Consider the following 7,589-nt stretch of genomic DNA (forward strand, 5'->3'; position numbering starts at 1 on the left):
TTTGTCTCCCACCCATTTTATTCTTTTTCTAGCAGTACGTTGGTCTTTTTTCACAACATTTTGATGTCCAACCTTTTTTAAAACAAACCTTTGTTGTTCTGAGCTTTCACATTGTGTAAAATAACTTTGTTTTTTTTTTTAATCAAATGCCTTTTGGGGGGGGGGGGGGGGGGGGGGGGGTTAGGTAGCTAAATTGGCTTGCCTACAGAAAAATTCATTACTTTACTTTATATTTATCAAAGCCTGAGGAAGACACACGACTTAAATACAACAGTCAGAGACAGGCTTAAGGTAAAACTCATAAAATGACCTTTTATTAGCATGTCAAAGTCCAAACACGAAAACCACAGAAACACATGTAAGTAAGCCAACACAATGACAAAGAGAATCTGAGACTATACATGCATTAGAAACACATGGGTGTATGAAGCACACCTTAAACTTACCAAGGACAAAACATAAGAGACAAGAGACTCACAAAATAAAACAGGAAGCAACATAACAGGAAACAAAGACAAAGACTTAACAACACAATACAAGAAAACATTGGATGACAGAAATCAGCTCACATGGAATCAAATACAAGGTCTTTACCTCTAACAGGAACTAGGATTCCTAAAAATCAACAACTAAAAATTTTATAATGCTCGTGGAAAAACATCATTGCACTCTATAATGGACAATCAGTTCTGACCAAATGGAGTTTGGTTAGATACTGATTGCCAATTTACTTCAGTAATTGAACTTAAGTTTAGCCACGAAACTGAAAGCTTAATGAAAATATCGAACAAAAACATCCACTAAAAGAATAATAAAAAAAACAAACAAGTAAGAGCGTACTGAAAGAGAAAACAATCTCAATGGGTCCAAACTTTCAGTGCACAATATCCTATCAGGTGTATTTGGATAAAATACCAAAAGAAAAAAACAATTCTTCAGACAATTCTTTTGGGGCTCTTATTTCACCCCAATTCCAACCAAAAGTGTCACCAAAAAGCAAATGTTTCCCAGAAAGAACAGACCGATCAGCAGACCATCAATTTTTACCTAACAAAACAATGTAATTCAATTAAAAGATCATTGCAGTGTTATGGTGATTAATTGTTATTTGCTTTTATATTTCTTTCAACTTACCGATTCTGATTCCATTTCTACACTAGCACTGCCTGAAATCCAGAGCAGAAACAACAGTTAAAAAGGGCACAACCAACCACCCGAGTGTTTCCTCATCTGAATCTTATTTTTCAGTTTACTTCAGATTAGTTCTGGCTTGTTTTTAATTATTTGATTTATACCGGTAGATTAAGTTATTTGATTTCAGCTTTCATTTAATTTTAAATTTGTTTACATATTCATTTACATATGATTTAAACAGTTTAAAATCATAAAATATGTGATTTCTTTTAACAATAATAATAATAATAATGCATTAACAATTACATTAACCATTTAGCCATATACACACTCCCAGTTTCTTTTGGCCTATACTAGACTAACAAACAGTTCAATGGCCAAGTAAAGGCCTGTTCCCTTTTCATGTCATGAAATAATTAAGCTTTTTAAGTGTAGTTTTAAATATGACTGAAAAAGAGAGAGAGTAAGGGAGGGAGGCCAATATTGGACTGAAAACTAAAATAGAAAAGACTTGAGAGGAGCCAAATCTGGAATACTCCTAGAAAGAATGAATGTCCCTGAGAGGAGCATGTTTTGAGAGGGGTTACACTATAGAACAGTAAGGTTGATTAGACTTTGTCAGAAAACTTTTCAGGAAAAGTTCTGGAAAAAAAAGAGAAAAAAGATTTTTTGTACTAGAATGATGAGATGAGGAGGAGAAAAAACCTTTAACCTTTACATGCACTTTTCTAAGTGATGATTACTTATAATGAGGAAAAACAAAGATTTACCTTTCTCCTTAGATTTCCCATTATGAACCTCCAACATGATGTAAAAGAGAGCTTCCCAGGCAAGAAAGCCACCCATGACTTTCATTAACTATCCATCACTGCTGTCAATCAAGTTCAGGCCTGTAAATATGGCTCCCACTGTGTAACACAAAGAAACAAATATTTAAGACCAACAGCACGGGTGATGGTGTGTCTGCTTTGGAAAATAAATTAGAATTTATTAAAGAGTGCAGAACAGCATGAAGTAGAACAAAGGCTTACCGGCTAAAGATTTTCTTATCACTGCATTCAAAAAAATGTGATGTGTTGAACACAGAAATATGTGTTCAATATAAATAAAAAGTCAATTTTGCCTTTTACAAAAATATAAGGTTAGTGTAATGTTAGATTTTGCATTACTACCTATGACTGAGACCTCAAAGGTAATTCCTCGACTGCTTCAGTAACAGCCTGGTTGATTTTAACAAGTTAAGTAAATTTGCGGTCAATTTAAACTCAATTCAAAATCTCCTACTTGGGATGAACACTAAATGTAAATAGCTGACTTTCTAAATAAACCTATCCATCTTTGCGAGGTCAATTTTTGCTTTCACTAAATTCCAAATGTTTAGCCATAATTAGCTTAGCTGTCCTACTCTTGTTACTGCTCTTTCCTACTGCTGTTACAATCAAATGAACATCTCTGCAAAGATAAATTAGCTGAGACCTTAGGTTGATGGTAGTTACTAGCAAACACAGAAACTTACATACACTATATAGTACAGTTCTATGATACATCACCAAATAGAACAATTTGTGGCAATGCAGACAAGCAGAGAAACAGTTTAATTAGTTTAATTTGCTCACTTGATCGGAGGTGTGTTTCCTGCAGATATACAACATCGGATCTCAATGATTTTAAATGAGTAAAAACCCTTGTGCGTTTAACCGGATTATTTATACCTTTAACCCATCCATCCATCCATTTTCATCCGCTTTATCCGAGGCCGGGTCGCGGGGGCAGCAGCCTAAGCAAAGAGGCCCAGACCTCCCTCTCCCCAGCCACCTCCTCCAGCTTATCCGGGGGAATACCAAGGCGTTCCCAGGCCAGCCGAGAGATATAATCTCTCCAGCGTGTCCTGGGTCTGCCCCGGGGCCTCCTCCCGGTGGGACATGCCTCGAACACCTCACCCAGGAGGCGCCCAGGGGGCATCCTTGTCAGATGCCCGAACCACCTCAGCTGGCTCCTTTCGATGTGGAGCAGCAGCGGCTCTACTCTGAGCCCCTCCCGGATGGCCGAACTTCTCACCCTATCTCTAAGGGAGAGGCCAGCCACCCTTCGGAGGAAGCTCATTTCTGCCGCTTGTATCCGCGATCTCGTTCTTTCGGTCACTACCCACAGCTCGTGGCCATAGGTGAGGGTAGGGACGTAGATCGACCGGTAAATTGAGAGCTTCGCTTTTACACTCAGCTCCCTCTTCACCACGACGGACCGGTGCAGCGTCCGCATTACTGCAGCTGCAGCCCCAATCCGTCTGTCGATCTCCGGCTCCCTTCTCCCATCACTCGCGAACAAGACCCCGAGATACTTGAACTCCTCCACTTGGGGCAGGAACTCATCCCCGACCCGGAGTGGGCACTCCACCCTTTTCCGGCTGAGAACCATGGCCTCAGATTTGGAGGTGCTGATCCTCATTCCCGCTGCTTCACACTCGGCTGCGAACCGCTCCAGTGCGAGCTGGAGGCCCTCACCCGATGAAGCCAACAGAACCACATCATCCGCAAAAATCAGAGATGAGATTCTGAGGCCACCAAAGCGAAAGCCCTCCGCCCCTTGGCTGCGCCTAGAAATCCTGTCCATAAAAATTATGAACAGAACCGGAGACAAAGGGCAGCCCTGGCGGAGCCCATCACCCACCGGGAACGAGTCCTACTTATTGCCGGCAATGCGAACCAAGCTCTTGCAACGGTTGTATAGGGATCGAATGGCCCGTAGCAATGGGCCAGACACCCCATATTCCCGCAGCACCTCCCACAGGACACCCCGAGGGACACGGTCGAATGCCTTCTCCAAGTCCACAAAACACATGTAGACTGGTTGGGCAAACTCCCATGCACCCTCAAGTATCCTCGAGAGGATAAAGAGCTGGTCCAGTGTTCCGCGACCAGGACGAAAACCGCATTGTTCCTCCTGTATCCGAGGTTCGACTAGCGGACGAACTCTCCTTTCCAGCACCCTGGCATAGACTTTCCCAGGGAGGCTGAGGAGTGTGATCCCCCTGTAGTTGGAACACACCCTCCGGTCCCCCTTCTTAAAGATGGGGACCACTACCCCGGTCTGCCAGTCCACAGGTACTGCCCCTGATCTCCACGCAACATTGCAAAGGCGTGTCAACCAGGACAGCCCTACAACGTCCAGAGCCTTCAGGAACTCGGGGCGGACCTCATCAACACCAGGGGCTCTGCCACCAAGGAGTTGTTTAACTGCCTCAGTGACCTCACCCCCGGAAATTGGCGGGTCATTCCCCTCATCCCCAGACTCTGCTTCCTCCTCGGAAGACGTGTCAGTGGGATTAAGGAGGTCCTCGAAGTATTCCTTCCACCGCCTGACAATTTTCTCAGTCGACGTCAACAGCGCTCCGCCAGCACTATACACAGTGCAGGTAGAGCACCGCTTTCCCCTCCTGAGACGCCTGACGGTTTGCCAGAATCTCTTCGAGGCAGTCCGAAAGTCTTTTTCCATGGCCTCTCCGAACTCCTCCCACACCCGAGTTTTTGCTTCAGCCACTGCCCGAGCCGCATTCCGCTTGGCCTGTCGATACCTGTCGGCTGCCTCCGGAGTCCCACAGGCTAACCAAGCCTGATAGGACTCCTTTAACATTCCAGCTTATAAGGCAAGGCAAGGCAAGTTTATTTGTATAGCACAATTCAACAACAAGGTGATTCAAAGTGCTTTACAGAGACATTAGAAACAAGAACAAATAAAAAGCATGATTTAAAATTGATTAAAACAAGCAAATAAACTAACTAATTAACAAACAAACAAACAAAACAGTATATAAAATCAAAACAGATAAAATCAGAACAGTAGATAAAATCAGTAGTTAAATGTAAGTTTTGAAATTTAAGCTTAAAAGTGTGGATTTGGTGCTTTATTCAAATGCAGCTGAGAACAGGTGAGTCTTCAACCTGGATTTAAATAAACTGAGTGTTTCAGCTGATCTGAGGCTTTCTGGGAGTTTGTTCCAGATATAAGGAGCATAAAAGCTGAATGCAGCTTCTCCGTGTCTGGTTCTGACTCTGGGAACTGATAAAAGACCGGATCCAAATGACCTGAGGGATCTGGAAGGTTCATACTGGGTCAGGAGGTCACTGATGTATTTTGGTCCTAAACCATTCAGAGCTTTATAGACCAGCATCAGAACTTTAAAACTATAAAACGAAGAGCAGATGACTTTGCGAGCTTGCCATTCAGGTACCAAAATGCAGGTGCAGAAAAAATATGTCCCAACCTCTGGAATAATAAATCTTTCGTGCTTGAATCGATCCGGTCCAATATCCTCTTTTCAGAGCTAGCAATAGCTCTCATAATCTCACTCATGTCATGGGGTGGTGCCTCCGGTCTGTCCTCAGCATGGTCCTGTCAGGATCTGACGGAATTTTACTCGTGCTACCCTCAGTGCCCTTTTAAGCTCCGTTATTGGTGCATTTTTATCCCTCTGACGTCTGTTATTCAGGCCGAAGGATAGAACCACTTTCTCCACCGATGTGTCAATGTCCGCTTTATCCAGAAGGATCTCTGCATGGGCCCATTTGGCTCCTGGAAAGCTGTCAATTTGGACTCCCTCCGCAACATAAGGAGGAATCAAGCCCACATTGGTGTCTCCAATAATCACCGATGCTTCCCTTGTGTGCAGTCTCCACTCTCTGGGCTTTGTCTTTGTACTTAAATGTGTCGTCGGGGTGCATACCTTTTGTCCAACTGAAGCTGTGTTGGTCTTACTGGGGGTGGATTCCCCCTGTATGAGGCCCATGGCCTCCATGCTATGTTGAAGCTGAATGGCGGGAGAAGATGTCCCCCCAGAAGAAGCCCCATGACGTGCTGTAGGGATTTTCCTCACCCTCTGGTCTCTCGGCGCCACGTGATTGGGCTCTGGTTCCTGTAGATGTACAGGGGGAGTGGCAGGTCTCAGATCGCCGTCTCTTACCTCCTCCGTCCCACTGGAGAGTGGCTGGTCACCTCCAATCGGGTCAGACGTCGTAGAAGCCATAACTTTGGGTGCAGTGTTAGTTGTGGGTGGAGTATGTACTTGCGGCTGATGATGTGGTTCCGTCGATCCAATAGTCGCCCGCAAGTCTGTCAGCTTAGCCACAATGAGAGCCTCAGTTTGCTCCAAAGATTCAGGCTGCAAACGGCGGCCCAGATTCCTTTTGGCCCAGGATGCCGCTATCTCAAACGGGCCTCTCCAGTCCTGTTCAGGAAACTCAAAAAGAGTCTTAACTGCCTCCTCCATGCAATCATTATAATGTTTACGGAGGATTATGATGGTTGTATGAGCCCAGTTCTTAGCATTGTCCTCAATTAGAGTCTGCACTTCACTATTGGGGATAGCTGGCTTAATCACAGTCATTAGATTATGAGCTATTTTGTTCAGAGAGGGAGGAGGAATGTCCCCCGAAACATTCTTTAAATGGTGCACTGCCTTAATGAGTTTATGGATAATGCGAACCTTTGCTGAGAAGTCAGGATCATCTGATTGTATTTTCTTCTGTGGAAGTTCGGCCCGGTCCGTTCGGGAGGAATTGACATACCGTTTATGTCGAGCTGGTTCACGTTCAGGTCGTTTTCTCTGGTGGGCAGCGTGGCGGTCCACGATCCGTGGCTCTCCGTTCCATTTTCGCTGCCGCGGGCGGAAAAAAATCTCCCTCACCTCCATATCTGCTCCTCCTGGAAAATGGACCGTAGGCTGTGTGATCGCTGCGCAGGGGGGACGGTGCCCGTCTATTAGACCTTCCACGGCCCGACCCCCGTCCCTTACGGTGGTCCACCACGATCCACGGCTCGTTCTCGTACCAGGGGGCCATACTTGGAGCCCGTATGCTAGCCTTAGCTGTACTGAATTAGCACCGGTGTGTTTAACAATAGAAGCTAACGGCTACATGTAACGAAATGAACTCACTTCGTTTTCGTGTGATTAAAGAGCGCTTTAATGAGCTTTTACTCCAAAAATCACAAGTTACAGTAATAAGCAAGCCTTACATGTTGCAACGTTTCGGTTAAAAATATACCTTCATCAGGCTGGCTTGCTAAAAGCAGAAAATGTCCAAACAAGCGGTCCGAAGCAGGGGGTGTGCGCTCAACAGAAAGTGTATGCGGAGTTGTACCGGACAGACATCATTTCCCATAATGCTTAGAGTTTCCTGTTAGAATAGCCAATAACAAAGAGACTCATGCTTAGGGTCAAAGGTCCTTCTAAAACACTGTTCTGATTGGTCGCACACAGGTATGCTGCTTTCAGGAACCGTTGGAAAACACAATATCCATCTTCATAGTATAAAACTGTACCAATTAACAATAGTGAGGCAAAATGGCCATACAAAGTCTGTAAAACATTAACATAAAGTGTCCCAATAAATGGGTTAAAAAACATCAAATCAAAATTGGGTTACAGGTTGAAAAGAATAATGGATATATACAGTTTATAC

The 7,589-nt window shown here is 44.2% G+C and overlaps 1 long non-coding RNA gene across 1 annotated transcript; it reads right to left on the reverse strand.

Moving 5' to 3' along the window:
- Positions 1-286: 286 nt before the first annotated feature.
- On the reverse strand, positions 287-7,299 carry LOC146699579 (uncharacterized). Its single transcript, XR_014922864.1, has 4 exons — positions 7,173-7,299; positions 1,905-2,042; positions 1,135-1,166; positions 287-1,047 (listed from the first exon to the last, which is right to left on the reverse strand). It is a non-coding gene; the product is annotated as an uncharacterized LOC146699579 (long non-coding RNA).
- Positions 7,300-7,589: the final 290 nt, after the last annotated feature.

This window comes from Copadichromis virginalis, linkage group LG11, assembly GCF_057382275.1.
Source record: "Copadichromis virginalis isolate Kocher_CV1m ecotype Utaka linkage group LG11, C_Virginalis_male_GT1.1, whole genome shotgun sequence".
Taxonomy (NCBI): Eukaryota; Metazoa; Chordata; class Actinopteri; order Cichliformes; family Cichlidae; genus Copadichromis; species Copadichromis virginalis.